Raw genomic sequence first — 12442 nt, 5'->3', positions numbered from 1 at the left:
TTGCAAAGCGAAAAATATCCAGTTTTAAATTTGCATTTGAAACAGTAGAAGAGTCAATTTTCGTGAAATATAATTAAATACCAAAACTACCAAAAAACTCTTCAATGGAATTAATATTTCCTTCACTAATTTCAAACTTGCTATAATATTAAATGATGACTTGTTTATCAAGTTTCCTTCGTTTATTTTTAGGCTAATCTCTGCGTTATGTTTTTGTTGGTTTTCCACTCACACCCCATCTTTGGCATTTTATTTATTTTTTCATTTTTTTGCGTTGTTTATTTTGTATGTCGCTATTCCCGGTTGTTATAGGTTATTTGCGTCACTGTTGTGAATAACAAATTGCAAGCATATTGTGCTTTAAGCCTATTAGCAAAACAGGAATATGTTGCATCCATCTCTTGGCTTGAATGTCAGACAAGAGGTGGATGCTTGTTTTCGAACATTATAGTGTAGCAAAATTGATGAAAACCCAAACTGCAAAAACAAAAAGTTGATCTGTTGCTCAAATAGTGAAATTTACCAGAACTTTACCAGACTTTAAGTCGCTCAGTTTTAATTTATTTCCCTTGGGAAAGACTTAGCACGGTGCTCTTGAAGCAACTTTAAATGGAAGGTGCTTACACCTGGGAAGTTTTTGGGGATTCTGAAACTACATTGTTCATAGATGAGAAAAATCAAAAAACAAAAAAATCGCCGAAGCGCTTTCTAACTAAATCGCGTTTCAAGTTGACCTTTTTAGGGGTTTTTTAGATTTTCACTATTTTGCTTGGAAACCGCAAGTCCTGTCGAAATGGCACTAAAGAAAATGTTGTAGCTATGAAAATTCTCTACAAGATTGACTTTTATGATAATTTCGTTATTTTCGTTTATTGAGATATAGAAGTTCAAATTGGCACAATGCAAAAGCAATGAACATTGTAGTTTCAGAATCTGCAAAAACTTTTCAACTGTTTGTCTTTTGCAAAAAATTAGTTTAGGCTAAGTTTTTTTCTTTTTTAAATGTGCCATTGATTATGTACCGTATAACCTGTAAACCTTTCCTATATAAACCAATCCCTATATTTGGTATGTAATTTTCTTCAAATTCTCTCAATTTATCTCTCCACAAATACATACATCTCCTTTCAAATTAATGAACACATATTTGCTGAATGACAATGCACAAAAGTGGGCACGTAAAGTAGGATATCCTGAAAAAGACAAACATTTTTAATTTTGCCCAAAGCCCTAAATATCATAGCCATTTTGCCTATGTCATGTAGCTCCAAAGCTTATTTTCAGTCATATATCTGCTTATGGTGACTTCAAAAAAGCTCATACAGAAAATGTTTCAAATGACTTTGTGCATGAGTTTTTTATAGAATCAGTAAGTTTATATATAACCGGATTTAACAAACCCATTGGGTTTCAAATGTTAATTCCATTGCTTATGTTTCAAATAAATCCTCATAAAGAAGGTTATCCCTTAAAAAGGCTATAATATAAATATGGCCTTAGCTGAATAAAAATATGAGACGATTTTCACAAATTTCCACAGGAATCGTACTTAGGTCATAAGTATCCTATTAATATCTTTGGGCAGTAAAAATCCACCATTGGCCCAATACAAATTACAGTGGACATAAAAATGAGTAACTTGCACGTGTTGTCCTCTGCTCTAGACTTAGACTTAGGATAATGAGGGCATATGCACTTTGATACGACAAAAATATGCCTCATGGAAAAAACTTTTACGGAACCTAAGTATGCTAGCTCTGTCCACCGGGCTGGTCGGTGCCTACAATAACTCTCGAACGGATAAACCTCTTTAGGTCTTGTAAGTATAGAAGACCTCCTTCAGGTCTTCTATACACAGAAGACCTCTTTCAGGCCTTCTATACACAGAAGACCTCCTTCTGGTCTTCTATACTCATAAGACCTCTTCAGGTCTTCTATACACAGAAGACCTCCTTCAGGTCTTCTATACACAGAAGACCTCTTTCAGGCCTTCTATACACAGAAGAACTCCTTCAGGTCTTCTGTACACAGAAGACCTCCTTCAGGTCATAGAAGTCCTTCTTCAGGTCTTATTTACATAGAAGATATCTTTCAGGTTTTCTTTACATACAAGACCTCTTCGAAATCTTCTTTACATACAAGACCTCCTTCAGGTCTCCTATACACAAAAGACCTCCTTCTGGTCTTCTATACTCATAAGACCTCTTCAGGTCTTCTATACACAGAAGACCTCCTTCAGGTCTTCTATACATAGAAGACCTCTTTCAGGTTTTCTTTACATACAAGACCTCTATGAAGTCTTCTTTATATACAAGACCTCCTTCAGCTGTTCTATACCCATAAGACCTCCTTCAGGTCTTCTATACACAGAAGACCTCCTTCAGGTCCTCTATACACATAAGACCCACTTCAGGTATTCTATACACAGAAGACCCCCTTCAGGTCTTCTATACACAAAAGACCTCCTTCTGGTCTGCTATACTCATAAGACCTCTTCAGGTCTTCTATACATAGAAGACCTCCTTCAGGCATTCTATACATAGAAGACCTTTTTCAGGTCTTCTATACATAGAAGACCTTCTTCAGGTCTTCTATACACAGAAGACCTCCTTCAGGTCTTCTATACACAGAAGACCTCCTTCAAGTCTTCTTTACATAGAAGGCATCTTTCAGGTCTTCTTTATATATAAGAGCTTCTTCAGATCTTCTATACACAGAACAACCCCTTAATGTCTTCTATACATAGAAGACCTCCTTCAGCTGTTCTATACCCAGAAGACCTCCTTCAGGTCTTCTATGCACATAAGACCTCCTTCAGGTCTTCTATACACAGAAGACCTCCTTCAGGTCCTCTATACACATAAGACCCACTTCAGGTATTCTATACACAGAAGACCCCCTTCAGGTCTTCTATACACAAAAGACCTCCTTCTGGTCTTCTATACTCATAAGACCTCTTCAGGTCTTCTATACATAGAAGACCTTTTTCAGGTCTTCTATACATAGAAGACCTTTTTCAGGTCTTCTATACATAGAAGAACCCCTTCAAGTTTTCCATACACAGAAGACCCTCTTCAGGTCTTCTATACACAGAATACCTCCTTCAAGTCTTCTTTACATAGAAGGCCTCTTTCAGGTCTTCTTTATATATAAGAGCTTCTTCAGATCTTCTATACACAGAACAACCCCTTAATGTCTTCTATACATAGAAGACCTCCTTCAGGTCTTCTACACAGAAGACCTGAATGGTCTTCTATACATAGCAGACCTCCTTCAGGTCTTCTATAGATAGAAGAACCCCTTCAAGTCTTCCATACACAGAAGACTCTCTTCAGGTCTTCTATACACAGAATACCTCTTTCAGTTATTCTACGAGTATACATAAAAGACCCCCAGGGTCTTCTATACATACAAGGTCTTCTATAAATAGCAGACCTCCTTCAGATTTGAAGGGGGTCTTCTATGTATAGAAGACCTGAAGGAGGTCTTCTATGTATAGAAGACCCCCTTCAAGTCTTCTTTACATAGAAGGCCTCTTCCAGGTCTTCTTTATATATAAACCTCCTTCAGGTCTTCTACACAGAAGACCTTAATGGTCTTCTATACAGAAGACCTGAATGGTCTTCTATACAGAAGACCTGAATGGTCTTCTATACAGAAGACCTGAATGGTCTTGTATACAGAAGACCTAAATGGTCTTCTATAGAGAAGACCTGAATGGTCTTCTATACAGAAGACCTGAATGGTCTTCTAAACAGAAGATCTGAATGGTCTTCTAAACAGAAGACCTGAATGGTCTTCTATACATAGCAGGCCTCCTTCAGGTCTTCTACACAGAAGACCTGAATGGTCTTCTATACATAGCAGACCTCCTTCAGGTCTTCTATAGATAGAAGAACTCCTTCAAGTCTTCCATACACAGAAGACCCTCTTCAGGTCTTCTATACACAGAATACCTATTTCAGTTATTCTACGAGTATACATAAAAGACCCCCAGGGTCTTCTATACATAGAAGGTCTTCTATAAATAGCAGACCTCCTTCAGGTCTTCTATACATAGAAGACCCCCTTCAAGTCTTCTTTACATAGAAGGCCTCTTTCAGGTCTTCTTTATATATAAGACCTCCTTCAGGTCTTCTACACAGAAGACCTGAATGGTCTCCTACACAGAAGACCTGAATGGTCTTGTATACAGAAGACATAAATGGTCTTCTATAGAGAAGACCTGAATGGTATTCTATACAGAAGACCTGAATGGTCTTCTAAACAGAAGATCTGAATGGTCTTCTAAACAGAAGACCTGAATGGTCTTCTATACATAGCAGGCCTCCTTCAGGTCTTCTATAGATAGAAGAACCCCTTCAAGTCTTCCATACACAGAAGACCCTCTTCAGGTCTTCTATACACAGAATACCTATTTCAGTTATTCTACGAGTATACATAAAAGACCCCCAGGGTCTTCTATACATAGAAGGTCTTCTATAAATAGCAGACCTCCTTCAGGTCTTCTATACAGAAGACCTGAATGGTCTCCTACACAGAAGACCTGAATGGTCGCCTATACAGGAGACCTGAATGGTCTTCTATACAGAAGACCTGAATGGTCTTCTAAACAGAAGATCTGAATGGTCTTTTAAACAGAAGACCTGAATGGTCTTCTATAGAGAAGACCTGAATGGTATTCTATACAGAAGACCTGAATGGTCTTCTAAACAGAAGATCTGAATGGTCTTCTAAACAGAAGACCTGAATGGTCTTCTATACATAGCAGGCCTCCTTCAGGTCTTCTATAGATAGAAGAACCCCTTCAAGTCTTCCATACACAGAAGACCCTCTTCAGGTCTTCTATACACAGAATACCTATTTCAGTTATTCTACGAGTATACATAATGGTCTTCTATACATAGCAGGCCTCCTTCAGGTCTTCTATAGATAGAAGAACCCCTTCAAGTCTTCCATACACAGAAGACCCTCTTCAGGTTTTCTATACACAGAATACCTATTTCAGTTATTCTACGAGTATACATAAAAGACCCCCAGGGTCTTCTATACATAGAAGGTCTTCTATAAATAGCAGACCTCCTTCAGGTCTTCTATACATAGAAGACCCCCTTCGAGTCTTCTTTAAATAGAAGGCCTCTTTCAGGTCTTCTTTATATATAAGACCTCATTCAGGTCTTCTACACAGAAGACCTGAATGGTCTCCTATACAGAAGACCTGAATGGTCTTCTATACAGAAGACCTGAATGGTCTTCTATAGAGAAGACCTGAATGGTCTTCTATACAGAAGACCTGAATGGTCTTCTATACAGAAGACCTGAATGGTCTTCTAAACAGAAGATCTGAATGGTCTTCTAAACAGAAGATCTGAATGGTCTTTTATACCTAATGAACTTATTATATCTACAGACGACCTGAGTTAGGTCCTCTTCATGAAAAGAAGTCATCCTTCAGGTGTTTCATCTACAGAAGACTTCCTTTAGCTATTCTTTTTATAGAACACCACGTTCAGGTCTTACATCTACAGAAGACATGCTTCTTGTCCTCTATCTATACAAGACATCCTTCAGGTCCCTAGAATACCTCCTTCATGTCCTCTATCTATACAAGACCTCCTTCAAGTCTTCTTTTTCCGGACTTTTATATATGTGGAAAACTTCCTTTAAAGTCTCCCGCTGGTCTTCTTGAAATCGTCTATGCATAAAAGACCATTTGCCGGTTTTATATTTATTGAAGACCTCCTTAATGTCTTCTACAGATAGAAGAACTCCTTCAGTAGTGCGATTCTCTAACTCGTTTTTTGAGTTAACGACAATTGTCGGTAAAATTAAAATGCTTATAATTTTGGTAATTACTGATGTTTGTCGGTAAGTTAGCGACGATTAAAAAGCCATCGTAAATTTCTACAGACAGCAAACGTGTTGTCAACTTTTATTTGAACTTTTCATTCATAATTTTGCGTTTTAATTTTACCGATTTTTGTCGGTAACTCAAAAAATGTGTTAGAAAATAGCACTACAGATATTTTACAGAAAGAGAAGTTTTCGATTTTGCTAAAACATTAGACATAGTGAAATTTCTTTCCAGCGTATATTAATTCCATGAAGGCCCCCCTCACAAGAGTTCAGCATTTTATCTTAAGTGCAATTTAAGCGTTGTTCGATGATTCTTCTGCAATTTTCATGGAATCAGCCTAATAATTCTAACTAGATCCAGACTAGATCCAGAGTTAAGATGATCTATGTTGATTCATTCAATCAGGTACCTCCTCCGCAAAAGTTCATCACTTTTGTGCTTTAATGCAAATGGTTTTGCTTTTTTTTTTTAACAAAATGACCTATTTTATTCGAAACGTCCACAATGGTTATTACGATTTTTGTCGGCAAGTTCATACTTCCAAAAAAATACAACAAAAATTCTGATAACCCCCTTATTAAGTTTTTTTGCAGAAAAAGATTTCCGGTATTCGATCTGTGCATAGCTTATCTCTGTCGTAAAAGCTGACCGATATATTTTTCTTTGCTTCATTTGAATACATTTTTGGGAGACACCCTAATATATAGGGTGTTTTTTTAAGCCCGATAGAATTTGAAATTGTAAAAAATAACACAAAAAATTAAATTGTAATCAAAATTTTTTTATTCGAAAGATCAATACGTGACATTAACATTTGAAAATGATTTCGGGCATATGGGCACCGGGGCTGTCCTAGACGAAGTGCATTCTGGACGTCCAATTTTTGGCCACTTTTTCGAGCACTGCTGGCCGTATGTCACGAATAACACGAACAATGCTGGCCTCCAAGGCATCAATTGTTGCTGGTTTATCAGCATAAACCAGTGACTTCACGTAGCCCCACAGGAAATAATCGAGAGGTGTCAAATCGCACGACCTTGGAGGTTCACTTCTCGAAATCAACTTATCGCCAAATTTTGACTTCAATAAGTCGATGGTTGCGTTCGCCGTATGGCAGGTAGCGCCATCCTGTTGAAACCACATCTCCTCCGGATCAATGTCATCCATATTTTCAAACAAAAAATCATTAATCATGGTGCGGTAACGATCTCCATTGACCGTAACGCGAGCTCCGGCCTCATTTTTGAAGAAATAAGGTCCGATGATGTCACCAGCGTGAAAACCGCACCATACAGTGCATTTTTCTGGATGTAATGGAGTCTGTAGGGTCTCTTGTGGATTGGTCTCACTCCATATGCGGCAATTTTGCTTATTTACAAACCCCTTAAGCCAGAAATGCGCCTCATCGCTGAACTCCATACAAATGACGAAGTCGTCTATAAGTTGCGCGAATCGACGACTGATTTTCAAAGTAAATTTGGATAATTTCGTAGCGTTGTTCAAGCGTGAGTCTATTCATGATGATTTGTCAGAGTATACTGAAATAAATAAAAAAAAAGTTTCATCAAAATTTAATTTTTTGTGTTACTTTTTACAATTTACCAGCTTAAAAAAACACTCTTTATTTATTTAAGACCTCCCTCTATCTTCTATAGATAGAAGAACTCCGTCAGATATTTTAAGGAAAGAGAAGTTTTCAATTTGACCAAAACTTTGGACATAGTAAAATTTCCTTTCCGGTTATATTAGAATTCGTCAACATAGGTCCATGTTTTGGTATAGCCCCCATATAACGGTACCTCCCGATTTTCGGTATTTTGAGATTTTTAGCCACAATTTGTAACCGAACTATCTGCAATTTGACATTTGAGGTTCTTAGGGGTCATGAAACATCTCCACGAAACATCGTCAACATAGGTCCATGTTTTGGTATAGCCCCAATATAACGATATCTCCCGTTTTTCGGTATTTTGAGAATTTTAGCTGCAATTTTTAACCGAACTAGCTGTAATGATCGGTATTTTGAGAATTTTAGCTACAATTTTATCTATTCAAAAGTAATCGTCAATATAGGTCCATGTTTTGGTATATCCCTCCATATAACTGTACCTCCCGATTTTCGGGAATTTTCAGTGGTCACGAAATTCCTTCACTAAAATTCGTCAAAATGGGTCCATTTTTGCAGCTATAAAATTGTTCCGCCAAAAAATTAAAGATAGGTTGACTCTTTGATATAGCCCCGTAGGTGGTACCTTTCACCTAGCTGAACACATTTTTTTAGATTAGATTAGATAACACTGTGCAACTAAATGGAGATGAAAGTCTTGGGCACGGAAAATTCCTCTTGGGGAAGAAAGGCCTTGGTGAGTATATTATGAACCCCGAAGGACAGATCCGCCGTGAGTCGAACTTCCGCGTTATGGCGTGATGAAATTTTTGTTAGAGACCCTGTGGGTCATCAGGAATTAGCGTTATATCTTTGTTCACTGTTGCTTAAGTGCTCTACAAAAACAACAAACAAAGATATAATGCTAATTCATGATGGCTTACAGGGTCTCTTGCAAAAACTTAATCACGCCATAACGCGGAAGTTCGACTCACGGCGCATCTGTCCTTCGGGGTTTTTAATATAAACACACCAAAGGCTTTCATCTCCAAAAGGAATTATCTCTGCCCCAACATTTGTGTTCACAGTGTAATTAGAGCAATAGTGGGAGGCAGTAGGAGTCTATCCATTGTCCAAAAGTTGTTCAACCTAAAATTGTGAAAGGACCCTAATTATTCAATTTTAATTAAAAAAGGGTATAAAAGTTCGGCCCGGCCGAACTTAACGACTTTTTCCTTGTTTGCTTTTTTTTTTACTTCATTTCAATACATTTTTGGGCGACACCCTAATATACATGCATACCTCTTGGTGTTCGATTTATGTTTGCATATTTTAATATCTTTTGACATTTTGTGGGAATTTTTTGTCTTGACATTTAACAAGTTTTTTCGGTCTTCTTTCTCGATCTGTGGTTCATTGTGTTCACATATCTCCTGCATTGTTATTGTAATGAACCGGTGGAAAAAGTAATTTTCAACATAGTTTTCAGTTTTTTGACTGTGATATGAACATCATACCAAAGCATCCATGAATGCAGGAATGATTCGGGGTGTATCAGCTGAAAAGTTATTCATAATTTTTGTTCAATTGAAGTGACGGTTAAAAGAAAGATGGACAGATTTTTTGTGGTTGTTGGAACAATTGGGTGATGACGGCGATGCTGTTAAAGGTGTTGAATTGACAGGACCGGTTTTTATAAAACACTGAGAGTGTTACCGAGGGTGTTAAACCATTGTTAATGTCAGTTGAGGAATATTGAATATGTTGTGTCTTAATGAAAATTGTTGAATTTATGTTAAAATGAAAATTAAAAATTTAAGCCCAAACTTTCAAAACCCGTATCATATTTAGAGAGTTAGGGAGTGACAACTTAAAGTTTGTTTGTAGCCACGTACTGAGGCCTCAAATATATTTTTCTGGTCAAAAATATTTCTATGTCAATGTTGTATTGGATTTTTTTTATTATTTATAATATGTAATTGTTACAAAATATTCATTCAGAAGTATTTACCCAAAAATTTTCAAAAAACCGTGAAAATTCATTGAGCACTGTGATAATCCCATTTATGGTGCCTGAACTAAACATTGACCTAATTAACGTCTACCTTCTAAGGAGTCACAATGTCAAATTACAGTCGAACCAGTTAAACTTTTGGCTCAAACCTTTAAATTACCTAAAACTGTGGGGTTTTTTTTATAGGGGGTCATGTCCGAACTTGTACTTATATAAACCGTTTTTGGTAGAGAAGGTCACTATAAATATAAATTGCAAAATTTTTGAAAAACCTGTTCAAATTTATGTGCATTAAACTTAACTTTAAATCTCACTACTCATGCGGAAATTATTATATAAAATTAGTCTTGGTTCCAATAATTCTGTAATACTTGCTTAGACCCAGAATCATGGCCAATAAACAGCAAAAAGAATACATATTCATCCAGTATTATGCCCTTCAAATTATTGAGAGAATTCCCTAAGTTGAAGAGTTCTTTAATACACATTTAAAACCCATATCGAATCCATTTCCATTCTTTCAAATCCACCATAACACATAACTGCCAATCCTTTTTAAACACACAGTTTTACACATATGCACACACTCACCCCGCCCCTTTTACAATAGATCAAACCACATAAATGCATTTTTGTGACATTTCAATGCCCCACAAAAGTCATGAAATGAATTCCGCTTTGTTGCTTTGCAAAAAAAAAAAAAAACTTCAAACGATATAAACAACAACACGAACAAAAGAAAATTAATCATTCACGTAATAACGATTGCATAAAGTGTTGTCAGACAACCACAAAATACGCCACACCGCACGCCAGCAACACGCCACGCCAAGCTGCTGCACCATATCACACAGTAAAGCGTTGGACAGAGTGTTTAAATTCAATTATTTACGTGCAAGACCCATATAAACAACAATCCTTTGTGAAATCATTTCAATATTTTTCTTTTTCATAAAAAAACAATAACAAATACAAAATCAACAACAAAATAAACCACAACATTTTAAATGAAATACTAAAAAAAAACAAAAACATGGAGCCACAAAGAAAACAATAACAACTAAAGCATTTCTCTTGCGGGTCGGCTCTGACATATCCAGACATTGACCATGAATGAAGAAAAATAGTCGTGCTGGGAAATGTCAGGTTTATTTTTGAAGGCTTTTCCTTGCAAAATGTGAAAACAAAAATGCAAAAGAAAAACAAATACATGCTTGGTGTCACAAGCTCTTGGAGGTAGGTTTTAAGGCTTTTTTAGTTGGCGGTTTTAGTAATGGCATATTTTAATAGAATTTATTTCAATTAATTTTTGAAGTGAAAAACCCCGTAAAAAGACCTCAAAGAATGTGGTTAACAGTTAAGATATTATATTTTCTGAGCAACAGTTTTTTTTTAAATTGTGAAACAAAGTCCTATAGTCCTCTTGAAATGCATTTTCTGCAAAATGTGTTTTTTTCTTGAGTTATGACACTCTTTGAATACATGAGCGATATGTACCCAGCAAAATGTTCGATGCCAAAGATGACATTCAATCATGGGTGCAAGTGATCTAGCATGTCATCTTTTTAGCATCTTCATCGATGAATTTTATATGAGCGTGGACCCCAAAAGATGACGTTCTTTTCTGGATCCTAAGCATGTCATTTTAACCAATGCGTTGACATGTCATTTCCACCAATGCTTTGGCATGTCATTTCCACCAATGATTTGACATGTCATTTTCACCAATGCTTTGACACGTCATTTTCACCCATGCTTTGACATGTCATTTTAACCAATGCTTTGGCATGTCATTTTCACCAACCCCTTGGCATGAAATTTTCATATTGTTTGGAAAATGGAAATGCTGTATTGAAATATGGTTTTCATGAAAAACAAAACTCTTTATTAATTCAAACGAATTCATGAAATAACTACAATTAATTTATCAGTTTAGTTTTTCAAAAGTTTACATCCAAAATTGCAATGTAATCACCACCGCTGCAACGCAAAAGATTACTTCCTCCGTTCTCCGCAACTGATATTCTTTCATCTTACAAAAGGTTTTTTTCAATTATCTTCCCATCACCAGTTCAGATTTCGACATGGACTCCAAATGCACTCCTTTAAGTATTTTTATTTCGTAAATTACTTTTATTTTATAATCTTGTTATTTATAACAACATTTTGGTAATTTATACTCTTTTGTTTAGTGACGGAAATATGTAGGGATCTACAACCCGGCTTGCTTTAGGGATCTCTAAGAACAAAATGTAACGAACGGGGAGGAGAGACTTTTTACGGAAAATACCATTTATGCTAAATTAATTTATTTTTAATTGTTTCTTTCCAAAAGTAGTTTCTTCGTTATTTTCAGATTCTTGTTCCTTTTCGTTTCGGACTTTTTTTTTCAAATTCCAAGAAGCGAGATTTGATTGATTTCATTCTATGTCAGATTTAGAACAGACAAGGGAACTTTTAAAATAGCAATGTGTGCAGTCCGATTCTATTTTTATCTCGATGGTTGGGACTTCATATAATACCAATTGTTTAGAAGTTTTAGTTGTTTGGTATGCAGGAAATGTAAGACAACATCACGACGACAGTTCTAACAACTTTGGTCTGTTCCAGAAACTGCAAGAATCTACTTTTTTTTTACTACGATAACAATTTTTCCTTTATGTTATCGGAAAAAATAGTAAAAATTAGTAGATTTTTGCAGTACTGGAACATACCAAAATGAAAATAAACAGGTGTGTAAATAAAAACACAAACATCATCTCTATTGGATCGATGGAATGGGTACAAATGCTGATGAAAAGATCGGATCTTTCACGACTTCCTTTGCATTGGTTCAAATCCTAATGAAAAGATCGGATCTTCCACGACTTCCTTTGAACCAATGCAAAAGATGACATGAAATCACGTCATCGCAAAGAACCCCTTCCGTCAAATTTTGCTGGGTATGTATTGGGTGCCTACTTTC

The 12442-nt window shown here is 36.2% G+C and overlaps 1 protein-coding gene and 2 non-coding genes across 3 annotated transcripts in view; 1 reads left to right on the top strand and 2 right to left on the bottom strand.

Annotated features, from left to right (window-relative positions):
- Positions 1 to 12442, top strand: part of Cda4 (chitin deacetylase Cda4) — a 164125-nt gene that overhangs the window by 8901 nt on the left and 142782 nt on the right. The window lies entirely within an intron of this gene.
- On the bottom strand, positions 1807 to 1924 carry LOC141400227 (small nucleolar RNA SNORA11). Its single transcript, XR_012412118.1, has one exon. It is a non-coding gene; the product is annotated as a small nucleolar RNA SNORA11 (small nucleolar RNA).
- On the bottom strand, positions 2492 to 2609 carry LOC141400223 (small nucleolar RNA SNORA11). Its single transcript, XR_012412114.1, has one exon. It is a non-coding gene; the product is annotated as a small nucleolar RNA SNORA11 (small nucleolar RNA).

The sequence above is a fragment of the Musca autumnalis genome, unplaced genomic scaffold, assembly GCF_047663935.1.
Source record: "Musca autumnalis isolate F117 unplaced genomic scaffold, ASM4766393v1 scaffold_3, whole genome shotgun sequence".
Taxonomy (NCBI): Eukaryota; Metazoa; Arthropoda; class Insecta; order Diptera; family Muscidae; genus Musca; species Musca autumnalis.
This window is presented reverse-complemented; position numbering and strand designations above follow the sequence as displayed.